The sequence below is a fragment of the Petromyzon marinus genome, chromosome 80 (assembly GCF_048934315.1).
Source record: "Petromyzon marinus isolate PM22_M1 ecotype Great Lakes invasive population chromosome 80, UKy_Petmar_22M1.pri1.0, whole genome shotgun sequence".
Classification (NCBI taxonomy): Eukaryota; Metazoa; Chordata; class Hyperoartia; order Petromyzontiformes; family Petromyzontidae; genus Petromyzon; species Petromyzon marinus.
The window spans coordinates 303,946-324,748 of NC_133746.1; the positions used below are offsets into that span (position 1 = coordinate 303,946).

Here is a 20,803-nt window from a genome sequence, read left to right on the forward strand (position 1 = left end):
TGGATAAATTCCAGGTCCTGAGAATTTCAGTTGGTAAAATTCCAGCTCCTGAGAATTTCAGTGGCTAGATTCCAGCTCCTGAGAATTTCAGTGGCTAAATTCCAGCTCCTGAAAATTTCAATGGCTAAATTCCAGGTCCTGAGAATTTCAGTGGCGAAATTCCAGCTCCTGATAATTTCAGGGGATAAAACACAGCTCCTGAAAATTTCAGTTGCTAAAATTCCAGCTCCTGAGAATTTCAGTGGCTAAATTCCAGCTCCTGAAAATTTCAGTGTTTAAATTCCAGCTTCGGAGAATTTCAGTGTCTAAATTCCAGCTCCTGAGAATTTCAGTGGCTAAATTCCAGCTTCGGAGAATTTCAGTAGCTAAATTCCAGCTCCTGAGAATTTTAGTGGCCAAATTCCAGCTCCTGAGAATTTCAGTGGCGAAATTCCAGCTCCTGAGAATTTTAGTGGCTAAATTCCAGCTCCTGAGAATTTCAGTGGATAAATTCCAGGTCCTGAGAATTTCAGTTGCTAAAATTCCAGCTCTTGAGAATTTCAGTGGCTAAATTTCAGGTCCTGAGAATTTCAGTTGCTAAAATTTCAGCTCCTGAGAATTTCAGTGGATAAATTCCAGGTCCTGAGAATTTCAGTTGGTAAAATTCCAGCTCCTGAGAATTTCAGTGGCTAGATTCCAGCTCCTGAGAATTTCAGTGGCTAAATTCCAGCTCCTGAAAATTTCAATGGCTAAATTCCAGGTCCTGAGAATTTCAGTGGCGAAATTCCAGCTCCTGAGAATTTCAGTGGATAAAATACAGCTCCTGAAAATTTCAGTTGCTAAAATTCCAGCTCCTGAGAATTCCAGTGGATAAATTCCAGGTCCTGAGAATTTCAGTTGCTAAAATTCCAGCTCTTGAGAATTTCAGTGGCTAAATTTCAGGTCCTGAGAATTTCAGTTGCTAAAATTCCAGCTCCTGAGAATTTCAGTGGCTAAATTCCAGCTCCTGAGAATTTCAGTTGCTAAAATTTCAGATCCTGAGAATTTCAGTGGATAAATTTCAGGTCCTGAGAATTTCAGTTGGTAAAATTCCAGCTCCTGAGAATTTCAGTGGCTAGATTCCAGCTCCTGAGAATTTCAGTGGCTAAATTCCAGCTCCTGAAAATTTCAATGGCTAAATTCCAGGTCCTGAGAATTTCAGTGGCGAAATTCCAGCTCCTGATAATTTCAGTGGATAAATTCCAGGTCCTGAGAATTTCAATTGCTAAAATTCCAACTCCTGAGAATTTTAGTGGCTAAATTCCAGCTCCCGAAAATTTCAGTGGCTAAATTCCAGCTCCTGAGAATTTCAGTGGATAAATTCCAGGTCCTGAGAATTTCAGTGGATAAATTCCAGGTCCTGATCATTTCAGTGGATAAATTCCAGGTCCTGAGAATTTCAGTGGATAAATTCCAGGTCCTGAGAATTCCAGTGGATAAATTCCAGGTCCTGAGAATTTCAATTGCTAAAATTCCAGCTCTTGAGAATTTCAGTGGCTAAATTTCAGGTCCTGAGAATTTCAGTTGCTAAAATTTCAGCTCCTGAGAATTTCAGTGGATAAATTCCAGGTCCTGAGAATTTCAGTTGGTAAAATTCCAGCTCCTGAGAATTTCAGTGGCTAAATTCCAGCTCCTGAGAATTTCAGTGGCTAAATTCCAGCTCCTGAAAATTTCAATGGCTAAATTCCAGGTCCTGAGAATTTCAGTGGCGAAATTCCAGCTCCTGAGAATTTCAGTGGATAAAATACAGCTGCTGAAAATTTCAGTTGCTAAAATTCCAGCTCCTGAGAATTCCAGTGGATAAATTCCAGGTCCTGAGAATTTCAATTGCTAAAATTCCAGCTCTTGAGAATTTCAGTGGCTAAATTCCAGGTCCTGAGAATTCCAGTGGCTAAATTTCAGGTCCTGAGAATTTCAGTGGCTAAATTTCAGGTCCTGAGAATTTCAGTTGCTAAAATTTCAGATCCTGAGAATTTCAGTGGATAAATTTCAGGTCCTGAGAATTTCAGTTGGTAAAATTCCAGCTCCTGAGAATTTCAGTGGCTAGATTCCAGCTCCTGAGAATTTCAGTGGCTAAATTCCAGCTCCTGAAAATTTCAATGGCTAAATTCCAGGTCCTGAGAATTTCAGTGGCGAAATTCCAGCTCCTGATAATTTCAGTGGATAAATTCCAGGTCCTGAGAATTTCAATTGCTAAAATTCCAATTCCTGACAATTTTAATGGCTAAATTCCAGCTCCCGAAAATTTCAGTGGCTAAATTCCAGCTCCTGAGAATTTCAGTGGATAAATTCCAGGTCCTGAGAATTTCAGTGGATAAATTCCAGGTCCTGATCATTTCAGTGGATAAATTCCAGGTCCTGAGAATTTCAGTGGATAAATTCCAGGTCCTGAGAATTCCAGTGGATAAATTCCAGGTCCTGAGAATTTCAATTGCTAAAATTCCAGCTCTTGAGAATTTCAGTGGCTAAATTTCAGGTCCTGAGAATTTCAGTTGCTAAAATTTCAGCTCCTGAGAATTTCAGTGGATAAATTCCAGGTCCTGAGAATTTCAGTTGGTAAAATTCCAGCTCCTGAGAATTTCAGTGGCTAAATTCCAGCTCCTGAGAATTTCAGTGGCTAAATTCCAGCTCCTGAAAATTTCAATGGCTAAATTCCAGGTCCTGAGAATTTCAGTGGCGAAATTCCAGCTCCTGAGAATTTCAGTGGATAAAATACAGCTGCTGAAAATTTCAGTTGCTAAAATTCCAGCTCCTGAGAATTCCAGTGGATAAATTCCAGGTCCTGAGAATTTCAATTGCTAAAATTCCAGCTCTTGAGAATTTCAGTGGCTAAATTTCAGGTCCTGAGAATTTCAGTTGCTAAAATTTCAGCTCCTGAGAATTTCAGTGGCGAAATTCCAGCTCCTGAGAATTTCAGTTGGTAAAATTCCAGCTCCTGAGAATTTCAGTGGCTAGATTCCAGCTCCTGAGAATTTCAGTGGCTAAATTCCAGCTCCTGAAAGTTTCAATGGCTAAATTCCAGGTCCTGAGAATTTCAGTGGCTAAATTTCAGGTCCTGAGAATTTCAGTTGCTAAAATTTCAGATCCTGAGAATTTCAGTGGATAAATTCCAGGTCCTGAGAATTTCAGTTGGTAAAATTCCAGCTCCTGAGAATTTCAGTGGCTAGATTCCAGCTCCTGAGAATTTCAGTGGCTAAATTCCAGCTCCTGAAAATTTCAATGGCTAAATTCCAGGTCCTGAGAATTTCAGTGGCGAAATTCCAGCTCCTGATAATTTCAGTGGATAAAACACAGCTCCTGAAAATTTCAGTTGCTAAAATTCCAGCTCCTGAGAATTTCAGTGGCTAAATTCCAGCTCCTGAAAATTTCAGTGTTTAAATTCCAGCTTCGGAGAATTTCAGTGTCTAAATTCCAGCTCCTGAGAATTTCAGTGGCTAAATTCCAGCTTCGGAGAATTTCAGTAGCTAAATTCCAGCTCCTGAGAATTTTAGTGGCTAAATTCCAGCTCCTGAGAATTTCAGTGGCGAAATTCCAGCTCCTGAGAATTTTAGTGGCTAAATTCCAGCTCCTGAGAATTTCAGTGGCGAAATTCCAGCTCCTGAGAATTTCAGTGGCGAAATTCCAGCTCCTGAGAATTTTAGTGGCTAAATTCCAGGTCCTGAGAATTTCAGTTGGTAAAATTCCAGCTCCTGAGAATTTCAGTGGCTAGATTCCAGCTCCTGAGAATTTCAGTGGCTAAATTCCAGCTCCTGAAAATTTCAATGGCTAAATTCCAGGTCCTGAGAATTTCAGTGGCGAAATTCCAGCTCCTGAGAATTTCAGTGGATAAAATACAGCTCCTGAAAATTTCAGTTGCTAAAATTCCAGCTCCTGAGAATTCCAGTGGATAAATTCCAGGTCCTGAGAATTTCAGTTGCTAAAATTCCAGCTCTTGAGAATTTCAGTGGCTAAATTTCAGGTCCTGAGAATTTCAGTTGCTAAAATTCCAGCTCCTGAGAATTTCAGTGGCTAAATTCCAGCTCCTGAGAATTTCAGTTGCTAAAATTTCAGATCCTGAGAATTTCAGTGGATAAATTTCAGGTCCTGAGAATTTCAGTTGGTAAAATTCCAGCTCCTGAGAATTTCAGTGGCTAGATTCCAGCTCCTGAGAATTTCAGTGGCTAAATTCCAGCTCCTGAAAATTTCAATGGCTAAATTCCAGGTCCTGAGAATTTCAGTGGCGAAATTCCAGCTCCTGATAATTTCAGTGGATAAATTCCAGGTCCTGAGAATTTCAATTGCTAAAATTCCAACTCCTGAGAATTTTAGTGGCTAAATTCCAGCTCCCGAAAATTTCAGTGGCTAAATTCCAGCTCCTGAGAATTTCAGTGGATAAATTCCAGGTCCTGAGAATTTCAGTGGATAAATTCCAGGTCCTGATCATTTCAGTGGATAAATTCCAGGTCCTGAGAATTTCAGTGGATAAATTCCAGGTCCTGAGAATTCCAGTGGATAAATTCCAGGTCCTGAGAATTTCAATTGCTAAAATTCCAGCTCTTGAGAATTTCAGTGGCTAAATTTCAGGTCCTGAGAATTTCAGTTGCTAAAATTTCAGCTCCTGAGAATTTCAGTGGATAAATTCCAGGTCCTGAGAATTTCAGTTGGTAAAATTCCAGCTCCTGAGAATTTCAGTGGCTAAATTCCAGCTCCTGAGAATTTCAGTGGCTAAATTCCAGCTCCTGAAAATTTCAATGGCTAAATTCCAGGTCCTGAGAATTTCAGTGGCGAAATTCCAGCTCCTGAGAATTTCAGTGGATAAAATACAGCTGCTGAAAATTTCAGTTGCTAAAATTCCAGCTCCTGATCATTTCAGTGGATAAATTCCAGGTCCTGAGAATTTCAGTGGATAAATTCCAGGTCCTGAGAATTCCAGTGGATAAATTCCAGGTCCTGAGAATTTCAATTGCTAAAATTCCAGCTCTTGAGAATTTCAGTGGCTAAATTTCAGGTCCTGAGAATTTCAGTTGCTAAAATTTCAGCTCCTGAGAATTTCAGTGGATAAATTCCAGGTCCTGAGAATTTCAGTTGGTAAAATTCCAGCTCCTGAGAATTTCAGTGGCTAAATTCCAGCTCCTGAGAATTTCAGTGGCTAAATTCCAGCTCCTGAAAATTTCAATGGCTAAATTCCAGGTCCTGAGAATTTCAGTGGCGAAATTCCAGCTCCTGAGAATTTCAGTGGATAAAATACAGCTGCTGAAAATTTCAGTTGCTAAAATTCCAGCTCCTGAGAATTCCAGTGGATAAATTCCAGGTCCTGAGAATTTCAATTGCTAAAATTCCAGCTCTTGAGAATTTCAGTGGCTAAATTTCAGGTCCTGAGAATTTCAGTTGCTAAAATTTCAGCTCCTGAGAATTTCAGTGGCGAAATTCCAGCTCCTGAGAATTTCAGTTGGTAAAATTCCAGCTCCTGAGAATTTCAGTGGCTAGATTCCAGCTCCTGAGAATTTCAGTGGCTAAATTCCAGCTCCTGAAAGTTTCAATGGCTAAATTCCAGGTCCTGAGAATTTCAGTGGCTAAATTTCAGGTCCTGAGAATTTCAGTTGCTAAAATTTCAGATCCTGAGAATTTCAGTGGATAAATTCCAGGTCCTGAGAATTTCAGTTGGTAAAATTCCAGCTCCTGAGAATTTCAGTGGCTAGATTCCAGCTCCTGAGAATTTCAGTGGCTAAATTCCAGCTCCTGAAAATTTCAGTGGATAAAACACAGCTCCTGAAAATTTCAGTTGCTAAAATTCCAGCTCCTGAGAATTTCAGTGGCTAAATTCCAGCTCCTGAAAATTTCAGTGTTTAAATTCCAGCTTCGGAGAATTTCAGTGTCTAAATTCCAGCTCCTGAGAATTTCAGTGGCTAAATTCCAGCTTCGGAGAATTTCAGTAGCTAAATTCCAGCTCCTGAGAATTTTAGTGGCTAAATTCCAGCTCCTGAGAATTTCAGTGGCGAAATTCCAGCTCCTGAGAATTTCAGTGGCGAAATTCCAGCTCTTGAGAATTTCAGTGGCTAAATTTCAGGTCCTGAGAATTTCAGTTGCTAAAATTTCAGCTCCTGAGAATTTCAGTGGATAAATTCCAGGTCCTGAGAATTTCAGTTGGTAAAATTCCAGCTCCTGAGAATTTCAGTGGCTAGATTCCAGCTCCTGAGAATTTCAGTGGCTAAATTCCAGCTCCTGAAAATTTCAATGGCTAAATTCCAGGTCCTGAGAATTTCAGTGGCGAAATTCCAGCTCCTGAGAATTTCAGTGGATAAAATACAGCTCCTGAAAATTTCAGTTGCTAAAATTCCAGCTCCTGAGAATTCCAGTGGATAAATTCCAGGTCCTGAGAATTTCAGTTGCTAAAATTCCAGCTCTTGAGAATTTCAGTGGCTAAATTTCAGGTCCTGAGAATTTCAGTTGCTAAAATTCCAGCTCCTGAGAATTTCAGTGGCTAAATTCCAGCTCCTGAGAATTTCAGTTGCTAAAATTTCAGATCCTGAGAATTTCAGTGGATAAATTTCAGGTCCTGAGAATTTCAGTTGGTAAAATTCCAGCTCCTGAGAATTTCAGTGGCTAGATTCCAGCTCCTGAGAATTTCAGTGGCTAAATTCCAGCTCCTGAAAATTTCAATGGCTAAATTCCAGGTCCTGAGAATTTCAGTGGCGAAATTCCAGCTCCTGATAATTTCAGTGGATAAATTCCAGGTCCTGAGAATTTCAATTGCTAAAATTCCAACTCCTGAGAATTTTAGTGGCTAAATTCCAGCTCCCGAAAATTTCAGTGGCTAAATTCCAGCTCCTGAGAATTTCAGTGGATAAATTCCAGGTCCTGAGAATTTCAGTGGATAAATTCCAGGTCCTGATCATTTCAGTGGATAAATTCCAGGTCCTGAGAATTTCAGTGGATAAATTCCAGGTCCTGAGAATTCCAGTGGATAAATTCCAGGTCCTGAGAATTTCAATTGCTAAAATTCCAGCTCTTGAGAATTTCAGTGGCTAAATTTCAGGTCCTGAGAATTTCAGTTGCTAAAATTTCAGCTCCTGAGAATTTCAGTGGATAAATTCCAGGTCCTGAGAATTTCAGTTGGTAAAATTCCAGCTCCTGAGAATTTCAGTGGCTAAATTCCAGCTCCTGAGAATTTCAGTGGCTAAATTCCAGCTCCTGAAAATTTCAATGGCTAAATTCCAGGTCCTGAGAATTTCAGTGGCGAAATTCCAGCTCCTGAGAATTTCAGTGGATAAAATACAGCTGCTGAAAATTTCAGTTGCTAAAATTCCAGCTCCTGAGAATTCCAGTGGATAAATTCCAGGTCCTGAGAATTTCAATTGCTAAAATTCCAGCTCTTGAGAATTTCAGTGGCTAAATTCCAGGTCCTGAGAATTCCAGTGGCTAAATTTCAGGTCCTGAGAATTTCAGTGGCTAAATTTCAGGTCCTGAGAATTTCAGTTGCTAAAATTTCAGATCCTGAGAATTTCAGTGGATAAATTTCAGGTCCTGAGAATTTCAGTTGGTAAAATTCCAGCTCCTGAGAATTTCAGTGGCTAGATTCCAGCTCCTGAGAATTTCAGTGGCTAAATTCCAGCTCCTGAAAATTTCAATGGCTAAATTCCAGGTCCTGAGAATTTCAGTGGCGAAATTCCAGCTCCTGATAATTTCAGTGGATAAATTCCAGGTCCTGAGAATTTCAATTGCTAAAATTCCAACTCCTGAGAATTTTAATGGCTAAATTCCAGCTCCCGAAAATTTCAGTGGCTAAATTCCAGCTCCTGAGAATTTCAGTGGATAAATTCCAGGTCCTGAGAATTTCAGTGGATAAATTCCAGGTCCTGATCATTTCAGTGGATAAATTCCAGGTCCTGAGAATTTCAGTGGATAAATTCCAGGTCCTGAGAATTCCAGTGGATAAATTCCAGGTCCTGAGAATTTCAATTGCTAAAATTCCAGCTCTTGAGAATTTCAGTGGCTAAATTTCAGGTCCTGAGAATTTCAGTTGCTAAAATTTCAGCTCCTGAGAATTTCAGTGGATAAATTCCAGGTCCTGAGAATTTCAGTTGGTAAAATTCCAGCTCCTGAGAATTTCAGTGGCTAAATTCCAGCTCCTGAGAATTTCAGTGGCTAAATTCCAGCTCCTGAAAATTTCAATGGCTAAATTCCAGGTCCTGAGAATTTCAGTGGCGAAATTCCAGCTCCTGAGAATTTCAGTGGATAAAATACAGCTGCTGAAAATTTCAGTTGCTAAAATTCCAGCTCCTGAGAATTCCAGTGGATAAATTCCAGGTCCTGAGAATTTCAATTGCTAAAATTCCAGCTCTTGAGAATTTCAGTGGCTAAATTTCAGGTCCTGAGAATTTCAGTTGCTAAAATTTCAGCTCCTGAGAATTTCAGTGGCGAAATTCCAGCTCCTGAGAATTTCAGTTGGTAAAATTCCAGCTCCTGAGAATTTCAGTGGCTAGATTCCAGCTCCTGAGAATTTCAGTGGCTAAATTCCAGCTCCTGAAAGTTTCAATGGCTAAATTCCAGGTCCTGAGAATTTCAGTGGCTAAATTTCAGGTCCTGAGAATTTCAGTTGCTAAAATTTCAGATCCTGAGAATTTCAGTGGATAAATTCCAGGTCCTGAGAATTTCAGTTGGTAAAATTCCAGCTCCTGAGAATTTCAGTGGCTAGATTCCAGCTCCTGAGAATTTCAGTGGCTAAATTCCAGCTCCTGAAAATTTCAATGGCTAAATTCCAGGTCCTGAGAATTTCAGTGGCGAAATTCCAGCTCCTGATAATTTCAGTGGATAAAACACAGCTCCTGAAAATTTCAGTTGCTAAAATTCCAGCTCCTGAGAATTTCAGTGGCTAAATTCCAGCTCCTGAAAATTTCAGTGTTTAAATTCCAGCTTCGGAGAATTTCAGTGTCTAAATTCCAGCTCCTGAGAATTTCAGTGGCTAAATTCCAGCTTCGGAGAATTTCAGTAGCTAAATTCCAGCTCCTGAGAATTTTAGTGGCTAAATTCCAGCTCCTGAGAATTTCAGTGGCGAAATTCCAGCTCCTGAGAATTTTAGTGGCTAAATTCCAGCTCCTGAGAATTTCAGTGGCGAAATTCCAGCTCCTGAGAATTTCAGTGGCGAAATTCCAGCTCCTGAGAATTTTAGTGGCTAAATTCCAGGTCCTGAGAATTTCAGTGTCTAAATTCCAGGTCCTGAGAATTTCACTGGATAAAATTCCAGCTCCTGAGAATTTCAGTGGCTAAATTCCAGGTCCTGAGAATTTCAGTTGCTAAAATTCCAGCTCCTGAGAATTTCAGTGGCTAAATTCCAGGTCCTGAGAATTTCAGTTGCTAAAATTCCAGCTCCTGAGAATTTCAGTGGATAAATTCCAGCTCCTGAAAATTTCAGTGGATAAATTCCGGGTCCTGATAATTTCAGTGGCTAATTGCCAGGTCCTGAGAATTTCAGTTGCTAAAATTCCAGCTCCTGACAATTTCAGTGGCTAGATTCCAGCTCCTGAGAATTTCAGTGGCTAAATTCCAGGTCCTGAGAATTTCACTGAATAAAATTCCAGCTCCTGAGAATTTCAGTGGATAAATTCCAGCTCCTGAGAATTTCACTGAATAAAATTCCAGGTCCTGAGAATTTCAGTTGCTAAAATTCCAGCTCCTGAGAATTTCAGTGGCTAAATTCCAGCTCCTGAAAATTTCAGCGGATAAATTCCGGGTCCTGAGAATTTCAGTGGCTAATTGCCAGATCCTGAGAATTTCAGTTGCTAAAATTCCAGCTCCTGACAATTTCAGTGGCTAGATTCCAGCTCCTGAGAATTTCAATGGATAAATTCCAGGTACTGAGAATTTCAGTGGCTAAATTCCAGGTACTGACAATTTCAGTGGCTAAATTCCAGGTCCTGAGAATTTCAGTTGCTAAAATTCCAGCTCCTGACAATTTCAATGGATAAATTCCAGGTACTGAGAATTTCAGTGGCTAATTGCCAGGTCCTGAGAATTTCAGTTGCTAAAATTCCAGCTCCTGACAATTTCAGTGGCTAGATTCCAGCTCCTGAGAATTTCAGTGGCTAAATTCCAGGTACTGAAAATTTCAGTGGCTAAATTCTAGCTCCGGAGAATCTCAGTGGTTAAATTCCAGCTCCTGAAAATTTCAACGTCAAGAGTTTTATTGGGTTTGACTTTTTTTGTTGGGGGGGTGGGGGTGAGTGGTTTCTTTGCATCTTCGTAGGGAAGGAGATGAAGAGGAATCCGTTCAGAAGAATCATTGCATCCTTCAAGAAGAGCCCTCAAGTGGAATATGGTTGGTTTTTTTGCAGTCCAGATGCACCCATTGCTAATGTACGCCTCGGTGGGAGCTGTGGCTTTCCCGCTAGATTCCTAACGTGGACGTTACATATTCTTTGGACGTTACACACAAAGATAACCCATGTGGCCTTAACAGACTGTAGGGGGAAAGAGCTCTTAGTGAGTAGCACCTGACGGCTGGCACAGCACACGAGGGGATGTGTGGCCAGCACCATGCCCGGCCGCCTTTGTATTCCTGGTGGTGATGTTTGCACACCACACCAGGTGCTCATTTGAGGCTGAGTCGACCTAGGTGAGGCTCAGGACCAGTTCAGATAATCGTCACTGATGTTGGCCATGAGCGAGAATCGAAATCAGGTCGCCTGGTTCATTGAGCAGCGTAGCGCTAACCGCTACTACACAACTGATCCCCCACATAGATGCAGACACTCACACGTACAGACAGATATAGAGACACACTTAACAAAGATACCCCGTATATCCTGAAATAGACTGTTGGGGCAAGTGCTGTTAGTGAGCACCTCAGAAGGCCGGCACGGCACATGAGGGGGTGGGTGGCCAACACCATGCCCGGCCGCCTTTGTCTCCCGAGTGGCGATGCTTACACACCACTCCAGGTACCCATTTGAGGCTGAGTCGACCTAGGGGAGGCCCAGGGCCGGTTCAGACAATGGTCACTGGCATTGGCCATGAGCGGGAATTTAACTCGGGTCGCCGGGATCGTAGTGCAGTGCACTGACCAGTACGCTACTGCTCCCCACTCACACAGACACAAAAACAATGACCCCCCATATAGCCTTAACAGACTGTAGCAGCAAGTGCTGTTAGCGAGCACCTATAAAGGCCGGCATGGCACACGAGGGGGTGGGTGGCCACCACCACGGCAGGCCGTCTTTTTTTCCCTAGTGGCGATGTTTACACATCGCACCAGGTACTCATTTGAGGCTGAGTCGACCTAGGGGAGGCCCAGTACTGGTTCAGATAATCGGCACCGGTGTTGGCCGTGATCGGGAATCAAACCCGTGTCGCCAGGTTAGAGTAGCGCTAACCGCTACACTACCGCTCCCAGCACAGACGGAAGCAGGCACAACAACAACCGCCATTCGCCACTAAATGGCGGTGACGTCACCACGACGCTAGTGCCAGGCCGTGTTTACCTTGAGGCCACGTGAAGTGTCGAACGCCCACTGGCAGTGGCGTCCTTCACGAACCTCCTCCACTGAGGCCGATCTTGACACCGCTGGTACCAGTCATCGGCAAGTCCACTCAGCTCCACGTCCTCCTGTACCACATTACTCCATCTCTTCTCTAGCCCGTGCCACGCCCGTTTAGCCCCCTCTATCCAGCCGAACAAAAGCTGTTTAGGCATGCGGTGGCTGGGCATGCGGGCTACATGACCCAGCCAATGCAGCCTTGCCCGCCGGAGGAGCTCACCGATGGGACTTTGCCCAGATCTTTCAAGGATTTGTGAGCTTCTCACACAATCCAGCCTGGTTAAACCCAGGATGGATCGTAGGCAGGCCAGCCTAAATGTTTCTAACCAGAGAAGATGCCTCATTAGGGGGGTCCACGTTTCACAAGCGTAGAGAAGGGAGGGAATGACCGTGGCCGAGAAGACCTGAAGCTTCGTGGGGAGCGAAAGACCAGGTAGCTTCCACACAGCGTTACACAACCGATGAAAATATATTGCCGCTCGACTGATTAGGAGAGAAACCTCTGCTGTTAATCCGGAGCCGGTCATGAGCACACTGCGCAGGTATGGGAAACTCTCCACTCTCTCCACAACTGCCCCATCACCGATTGGGAGTTGTGGGGGTGGAGTGTCCGATGGTACAAAATACCCAGGCAGGTGCTTAGTTTTGGTGGGGTTGATGGTAAGGCCCCACCTCTTAGTGGCACGCTCCAGTCTCAGCAGCAGCGTCTCCAACTCCTCCTCTGAATGAGCAGCAATTACCAAATCATCGGCATACATAACGTGGTTGACCAATAGGGAGCCATCCCTTGACTGCACCCGGGCATCGATCAGCCTCCCATTATATCTGTAGTAAGTGGAAATTCCCCAGGTACAGCTATTGAAGGCTTCACAAACTAAATAATTTGGGAGCCAGAGGACATCCCTGTCGCACCCCAAGGTGTACAGGGAATGGCTCTGACTCCCGGCAATGTAGTTTTACCCGGGCCCGCTCACCATCATGAAGGTCCTTAATGATTCTGAGCAGAGGGTCAGGGATTCCGAAAGCACGAAGAACAGCCCAGAGCCCAGGCCTACTGATGGTATCATATGCCTTGACCAGGTCAATGATGCGGAGATGTAGGTCTTTTTGGAATTCCCTACACCTCTGCTGTAGCAGACAGACATAAAATATGGCATCTGTGCAGGACCGCCCTTTCCTGAAACCGCATTGGGGCTCCGCAAGCCTCTCTTCAGCGTGCCTATCAAGGCACGCTGAAGGCACACTGAGGAGTGAGATGCCCCTGTAGTTGTTACAGTCTGTGCGGTCCCCCTTCTTAAAGAGGGGGACCACCAGGGCACCAGGGCATCCTTCCAATCCTGCAGAACCCGTCCAGTGGCCCAGACTGTTATGATTTCATGGAGGACAGTCTGCGCACAAATGCCACCCTCCCTCAGAATTTCGCTTGGGAGATCATCTCTGCCCGTTGCCTTTCCTGGTCTCAGACTCTGGATCGCCTGCAGTACTTCCTCAACGGATGGCACCTCAGCCAGCCACTCACAGGGGGTGACTTCATCCAATATTTGAGGCACCGCAGCCTCAACAGGCTCATCCCCACTTTGTGCCACGATGTTTTCCAGGCTGAGGGATTCCCCCTCCCCCAGGACCTCACAGAAATGCTCAGCAAATCTGCAAACCTGTTCCTGGGGGTCAGAGATTGGATCACCGTTCTTTCCCCTAATAATGGCAATAGGTGTGGCACTGCAGGTTACTTTTTTGATGGAGTTAAATAGTGATTTGTGATCGCGGGCCATTGAGGAAGACTCCATCTCTTCAGCATCCCGCAACTACCATCCATCCTTGCAGCGCCTCACGGCTCTCCGCACCTCCGAGCGAAGGCTGCGGTAAGTCTCCTCATTCTCTGACGTGGAATGCTGTAGACGATGAGAGTGGGCCTGTCGCTTTTTCTCAACCATCCTGAACACCTCCTCTGTCAGCCAGGGTCTCTGGGGAGGTCTTCACCGCGTACCAAAAGCAGCCATTGCAGCTGCATGAGTCACAGTCCTAAACCTCACCCATTTACCCTCGACATCAGGAGTGGGGGACGATGCCAACCCCAGCCACAAGCGATGATAAAATTCTTGCTTGCAACTTTCATCAGTTTGCCGAGACCAGGCCAACTTAGGTTGGAATGGGGTCCTGGGTGTACACCCACCACCGGAGTGGAAGAATGGCAGGCGATACTTACAGATGACAAGTCGATGGTCAGAGGGCAGATCAGCTCCACGGTAGGTCCTGGCGCAAAGGAAATGGGCTCACATCCGCTGGTCCGTCACTATGTAGTCCAGCAGATGTTCTTGCTTGGACCCGGCATGCATCCATGATGTTGTGTGGATGCGCCGATGCCAGAAGAGCGTGTTGGTGATTACAAGAAGACACACACACAGATACAAAGACGCAGCAAAGACAAAGATACCCCATACAGCTTGTAATAGACTGTTGGGGCAAGCGCTTCTAGCGAGCACCTAGAAGTCCGGCACCGTGGTGCACGAGGCGGGTGGGTGGCCAGCGCCACGCCCGGCCGTCTTTGTCTCCACCAGTGGCGATGTTCACTACAACACACGGCTACACCAGTGGCGACGTTCACTACAACACACGGCTACACCAGTGGCGATGTTTACTACAACACACGGCTACACCAGTGGCGATGGTCACTACAACACACGGCTACACCAGTGGCGACGTTCACTACAACACACGGCTACACCAGTGGCGATGTTTACTACAACACACGGCTACACCAGTGGCGATGGTCACTACAACACACGGCTACACCAGTGGCGACGTTCACTACAACACACGGCTACACCAGTGGCGATGTTTACTACAACACACGGCTACACCAGTGGCGATGGTCACTACAACACACGGCTACACCAGTGGCGACGTTCACTACAACACACGGCTACACCAGTGGCGACGTTCACTACAACACACGGCTACACCAGTGGCGATGTTCACTACAACACACGGCTACACCAGTGGCGATGTTCACTACAACACACGGCTACACCAGTGGCGACGTTCACTACAACACACGGCTACACCAGTGGCGACGTTCACTACAACACACGGCTACACCAGCGGCGATGTTCACTACAACACACGGCTACACCAGTGGCGACGTTCACTACAACACACGGCTACACCAGTGGCGACGTTCACTACAACACACGGCCAGACGCGCACACGCAACATGACACGGACGCGCACAGACACACGGCGATGCGTGATGGCAGTGCACCTCTCCCTCTCTGCTTAGGCTTCGCTCGAGATTTAAGGGCAACCGTATCAAGCAACAAATACGAAGGCAGTCCATACAATGTCTTCGCTCCGGTGGCACCGCCCGCGCTGCCCTTCCTGGAGCTCGTCGACCTGCAGAGGGCACACGGCGCCTGGGAGCTGTCCGCCCAGCTGGCCTCGGTCGTCCAGTCGAGCGTGAGGGCACTGCGCAAGGAAGCTCCTGCGGTGAGAGATTTCCTTCACTACCACTGGCTAGTAGTGAGTGTTTGTAATGAGAGACTCCCTTCATTATCACTGGCTAGCAGTGAGTGTTTGTAGTGAGACTCCCTTCATTATCACTGGCTAGTAGTGAGTGTTTGTAGTGAGACTCCCTTCACTACCACTGGCTAGTAGTGAGTGTTTGTAGTGAGACTCCCTTCACTGTCACTGGCTAGTAGTGAGTGTTTCTAGTGAGAGACTCCCTTCACTACCACTGGCTAGTAGTGAGTGTTTCTAGTGAGAGACTCCCTTCACTACCACTGGCTAGTAGTGAGTGTTTCTAGTGAGAGACTCCCTTCACTACCACTGGCTAGTAGTGAGTGTTTGTAGTGAGAGACTCCCTTCACTACCACTGGCTAGTAGTGAGTGTTTGTAGTGAGAGACTCCCTTCACTGTCACTGGCTAGTAGTGAGTGTTTCTAGTGAGACTCCCTTCACTACCACTTGCTAGTAGTGAGTGTTTCTAGTGAGAGATTCCCTTAACTACGACTGGCTAGTAGTGAGTGTTTCTAGTGAGAGACTCCCTTCACTACCACTGGTTAGTAGTGAGTGTTTGTAGTGAGAGACTCCCTTCACTACCACTGGCTAGTAGTGAGTGTTTGTAGTGAGAGACTCCCTTCACTGTCACTGGCTAGTAGTGAGTGTTTGTAGTGAGAGACTCCCTTCACTACCACTGGCTAGTAGTGTTTCTAGTGAGACTCCCTTCACTATGACTGGATAGTAGTGAGTGTTTGTAGTGAGAGACTCCCGTCACTGTCACTGGCTAGTAGTGAGTGTTTGTAGTGAGAGACTCCCTTCACTACCACTGGCTACTAGTGTTTCTAGTGAGACTCCCTTCACTATGACTGGCTAGTAGTGAGTGTTTGTAGTGAGACTCCCTTCACTACCACTGGCTAGTAGTGAGTGTTTCTAGTGAGAGACTCCCTTCACTACCACTGGCTAGTAGTGAGTGTTTCTAGTGAGACTCCCTTCAGTATGACTGGCTAGTAGTGAGTGTTTCTAGTGAGAGACTCCCTTCACTACCACTGGCTAGTAGTGAGTGTTTGTAGTGAGACTCCCTTCACTACCACTGGCTAGTAGTGAGTGTTTGTAGTGAGACTCCCTTCACTACCACTGGCTAGTAGTGAGTGTTTGTAGTGAGACTCCCTTCACTACCACTGGCTAGTAGTGAGTGTTTCTAGTGAGAGACTCCCTTCACTACCACTGGCTAACAGTGAGTGTTTCTAGTGAGAGACTCCCTTCACTACGACTGGCTAGTAGTGAGTGTTTGTAGTGAGAGACTCCCTTCACTATCACTGGCTAGTAGTGAGTGTTTGTAGTGAGACTCCCTTCACTACCACTGGCTAGCAGTGAGTATTTCTAGTGAGAGACTCCCTTCACTATGACTGGCTAGCAGTGAGTGTTTCTAGTGAAAGACTCCCTTCACTACCACTGGCTAGCAGTGAGTGTTTCTAGTGAGAGACTCCCTTCACTACCACTGGCTAGTAGTGAGTGTTTCTAGTGAGACTCCCTTCAGTATGACTGGCTAGTAGTGAGTGTTTCTAGTGAGAGACTCCCTTCACTACCACTGGCTAGTAGTGAGTGTTTGTAGTGAGACTCCCTTCACTACCACTGGCTAGTAGTGAGTGTTTGTAGTGAGACTCCCTTCACTACCACTGGCTAGTAGTGAGTGTTTGTAGTGAGACTCCCTTCACTACCACTGGCTAGTAGTGAGTGTTTCTAGTGAGAGACTCCCTTCACTACCACTGGCTAACAGTGAGTGTTTCTAGTGAGAGACTCCCTTCACTACGACTGGCTAGTAGTGAGTGTTTGTAGTGAGAGACTCCCTTCACTACCACTGGCTAGTAGTGAGTGTTTGTAGTGAGACTCCCTTCACTACCACTGGCTAGCAGTGAGTATTTCTAGTGAGAGACTCCCTTCACTATGACTGGCTAGCAGTGAGTGTTTCTAGTGAAAGACTCCCTTCACTACCACTGGCTAGCAGTGAGTGTTTCTAGTGAGAGACTACCTTCACTACTACTGGCTAGTAGTGAGTGTTTGTAGTGAGACTCCCATCACTACCACTGGCTAGTAGTGAGTGTTTCTAGTGAGAGACTCCCTTCACTACCACTGGCTAGTAGTGAGTGTTTCTAGTGAGACTCCCTTCACTGTCACTGGCTAGTAGTGAGTGTTTGTAGTGAGAGACTCCCTTCACTGTCACTGGCTAGTAGTGAGTGTTTGTAGTGAGAGACTCCCTTCACTGTCACTGGCTAGTAGTGAGTGTTTGTAGTGAGAGACTCCCTTCACTACCACTGGCTAGTAGTGAGTGTTTCTAGTGAGACTCCCTTCAGTATGACTGGCTAGTAGTGAGTGTTTCTAGTGAGACTCCCTTCACTGTCACTGGCTAGTAGTGAGTGTTTCTAGTGAGACTCCCTTCACTACCACTGGCTAGTAGTGAGTGTTTCTAGTGAGAGATTCCCTTAACTACGACTGGCTAGTAGTGAGTGTTTCTAGTGAGACTCCCTTCACTATGACTGGCTAGTAGTGAGTGTTTCTAGTGAGAGACTCCCTTCACTGTCACTGGCTAGTAGTGAGTGTTTGTAGTGAGACTCCCTTCACTACCACTGGCTAGTAGTGAGTGTTTGTAGTGAGACTCCCTTCACTACCACTGGCTAGTAGTGAGTGTTTCTAGTGAGACTCCCTTCACTGTCACTGGTTAGTAGTGAGTGTTTCTAGTGAGACTCCCTTCACTGTCACTGGTTAGTAGTGAGTGTTTCTAGTGAGACTCCCTTCACTGTCACTGGTTAGTAGTGAGTGTTTCTAGTGAGACTCCCTTCACTACCACTGGCTAGTAGTGAGTGTTTCTAGTGAGAGATTCCCTTAACAACGACTGGCTAGTAGTGAGTGTTTCTAGTGAGACTCCCTTCACTATGACTGGCTAGTAGTGAGTGTTTCTAGTGAGAGACTCCCTTCACTGTCACTGGCTAGTAGTGAGTGTTTGTAGTGAGAGACTCCCTTCACTGTCACTGGCTAGTAGTGAGTGTTTCTAGTGAGACTCCCTTCACTATGACTGGCTAGTAGTGAGTGTTTCTAGTGAGAGACTCCCTTCACTGTCACTGGCTAGTAGTGAGTGTTTGTAGTGAGAGACTCCCTTCACTGTCACTGGCTAGTAGTGAGTGTTTGTAGTGAGAGACTCCCTTCACTACCACTGGCTAGTAGTGAGTGTTTCTAGTGAGACTCCCTTCAGTATGACTGGCTAGTAGTGAGTGTTTCTAGTGAGACTCCCTTCACTGTCACTGGCTAGTAGTGAATGTTTCTAGTGAGAGACTCCCTTCACTACCACTGGCTAGTAGTGAGTGTTTGTAGTGAGAGACTCCCTTCACTACCACTGGCTAGTAGTGAGTGTTTGTAGTGAGAGACTCCCTTCACTGTCACTGGCTAGTAGTGAGTGTTTCTAGTGAGACTCCCTTCACTACCACTGGCTAGTAGTGAGTGTTTCTAGTGAGAGATTCCCTTAACTACGACTGGCTAGTAGTGAGTGTTTCTAGTGAGAGACTCCCTTCACTACCACTGGCTAGTAGTGAGTGTTTGTAGTGATAGACTCCCTTCACTACCACTGGCTAGTAGTGAGTGTTTGTAGTGAGAGACTCCCTTCACTGTCACTGGCTAGTAGTGAGTGTTTGTAGTGAGAGACTCCCTTCACTACCACTGGCTAGTAGTGTTTCTAGTGAGACTCCCTTCACTATGACTGGCTAGTAGTGAGTGTTTGTAGTGAGAGACTCCCTTCACTGTCACTGGCTAGTAGTGAGTGTTTGTAGTGAGAGACTCCCTTCACTACCACTGGCTACTAGTGTTTCTAGTGAGACTCCCTTCACTATGACTGGCTAGTAGTGAGTGTTTGTAGTGAGACTCCCTTCACTACCACTGGCTAGTAGTGAGTGTTTCTAGTGAGAGACTCCCTTCACTACCACTGGCTAGTAGTGAGTGTTTCTAGTGAGACTCCCTTCAGTATGACTGGCTAGTAGTGAGTGTTTCTAGTGAGAGACTCCCTTCACTACCACTGGCTAGTAGTGAGTGTTTGTAGTGAGACTCCCTTCACTACCACTGGCTAGTAGTGAGTGTTTGTAGTGAGACTCCCTTCACTACCACTGGCTAGTAGTGAGTGTTTGTAGTGAAACTCCCTTCACTACCACTGGCTAGTAGTGAGTGTTTCTAGTGAGAGACTCCCTTCACTACCACTGGCTAGCAGTGAGTGTTTCTAGTGAGAGACTCCCTTCACTACCACTGGCTAGTAGTGAGTGTTTGTATTGATACTCCCTTCACTACCACTGGCTAGCAGTGAGTATTTCTAGTGAGAGACTCCCTTCACTATGACTGGCTAGCAGTGAGTGTTTCTAGTGAAAGACTCCCTTCACTACCACTGGCTAGCAGTGAGTGTTTCTAGTGAGAGACTACCTTCACTACTACTGGCTAGAAGTGAGTGTTTGTAGTGAGACTCCGATCACTACCACTGGCTAGTAGTGTTTCTAGTGAGAGACTCCCTTCACTACCACTGGCTAGTAGTGAGTGTTTCTAGTGAGACTCCCTTCACTGTCACTGGCTAGTAGTGAGTGTTTGTAGTGAGAGACTCCCTTCACTGTCACTGGCTAGTAGTGAGTGTTTGTAGTGAGAGACTCCCTTCACTGTCACTGGCTAGTAGTGAGTGTTTGTAGTGAGAGACTCCCTTCACTACCACTGGCTAGTAGTGAGTGTTTCTAGTGAGACTCCCTTCAGTATGACTGGCTAGTAGTGAGTGTTTCTAGTGAGACTCCCTTCACTGTCACTGGCTAGTAGTGAGTGTTTCTAGTGAGACTCCCTTCACTACCACTGGCTAGTAGTGAGTGTTTCTAGTGAGAGATTCCCTTAACTACGACTGGCTAGTAGTGAGTGTTTCTAGTGAGACTCCCTTCACTATGACTGGCTAGTAGTGAGTGTTTCTAGTGAGAGACTCCCTTCACTGTCACTGGCTAGTAGTGAGTGTTTGTAGTGAGACTCCCTTCACTACCACTGGCTAGTAGTGAGTGTTTGTAGTGAGAGACTCCCTTCACTACCACTGGCTAGTAGTGAGTGTTTCTAGTGAGACTCCCTTCACTGTCACTGGTTAGTAGTGAGTGTTTCTAGTGAGACTCCCTTCACTGTCACTGGTTAGTAGTGAGTGTTTCTAGTGAGACTCCCTTCACTGTCACTGGTTAGTAGTGAGTGTTTCTAGTGAGACTCCCTTCACTACCACTGGCTAGTAGTGAGTGTTTCTAGTGAGAGATTCCCTTAACTACGACTGGCTAGTAGTGAGTGTTTCTAGTGAGACTCCCTTCACTATGACTGGCTAGTAGTGAGTGTTTCTAGTGAGAGACTCCCTTCACTGTCACTGGCTAGTAGTGAGTGTTTGTAGTGAGAGACTCCCTTCACTGTCACTGGCTAGTAGTGAGTGTTTGTAGTGAGAGACTCCCTTCACTACCACTGGCTAGTAGTGAGTGTTTCTAGTGAGACTCCCTTCAGTATGACTGGCTAGTAGTGAGTGTTTCTAGTGAGACTCCCTTCACTGTCACTGGCTAGTAGTGAGTGTTTCTAGTGAGAGATTCCCTTAACTACGACTGGCTAGTAGTGAGTGTTTCTAGTGAGACACCCTTCACTATGACTGGCTAGTAGTGAGTGTTTCTAGTGAGAGACTCCCTTCACTGTCACTGGCTAGTAGTGAGTGTTTGTAGTGAGAGACTCCCTTCACTGTCACTGGCTAGT

General features: G+C 45.3%; 1 long non-coding RNA gene across 1 annotated transcript in view; it reads right to left on the minus strand.

Annotated features, from left to right (window-relative positions):
- Positions 1-13,019: 13,019 nt before the first annotated feature.
- Positions 13,020-20,803, minus strand: part of LOC142907588 (uncharacterized) — an 85,375-nt gene continuing 77,591 nt past the window's right edge. The window contains exon 3 of the long non-coding RNA XR_012931107.1: positions 13,020-15,012. This is a non-coding gene — a long non-coding RNA (uncharacterized LOC142907588). The remainder of the gene's footprint in view (positions 15,013-20,803) is intronic.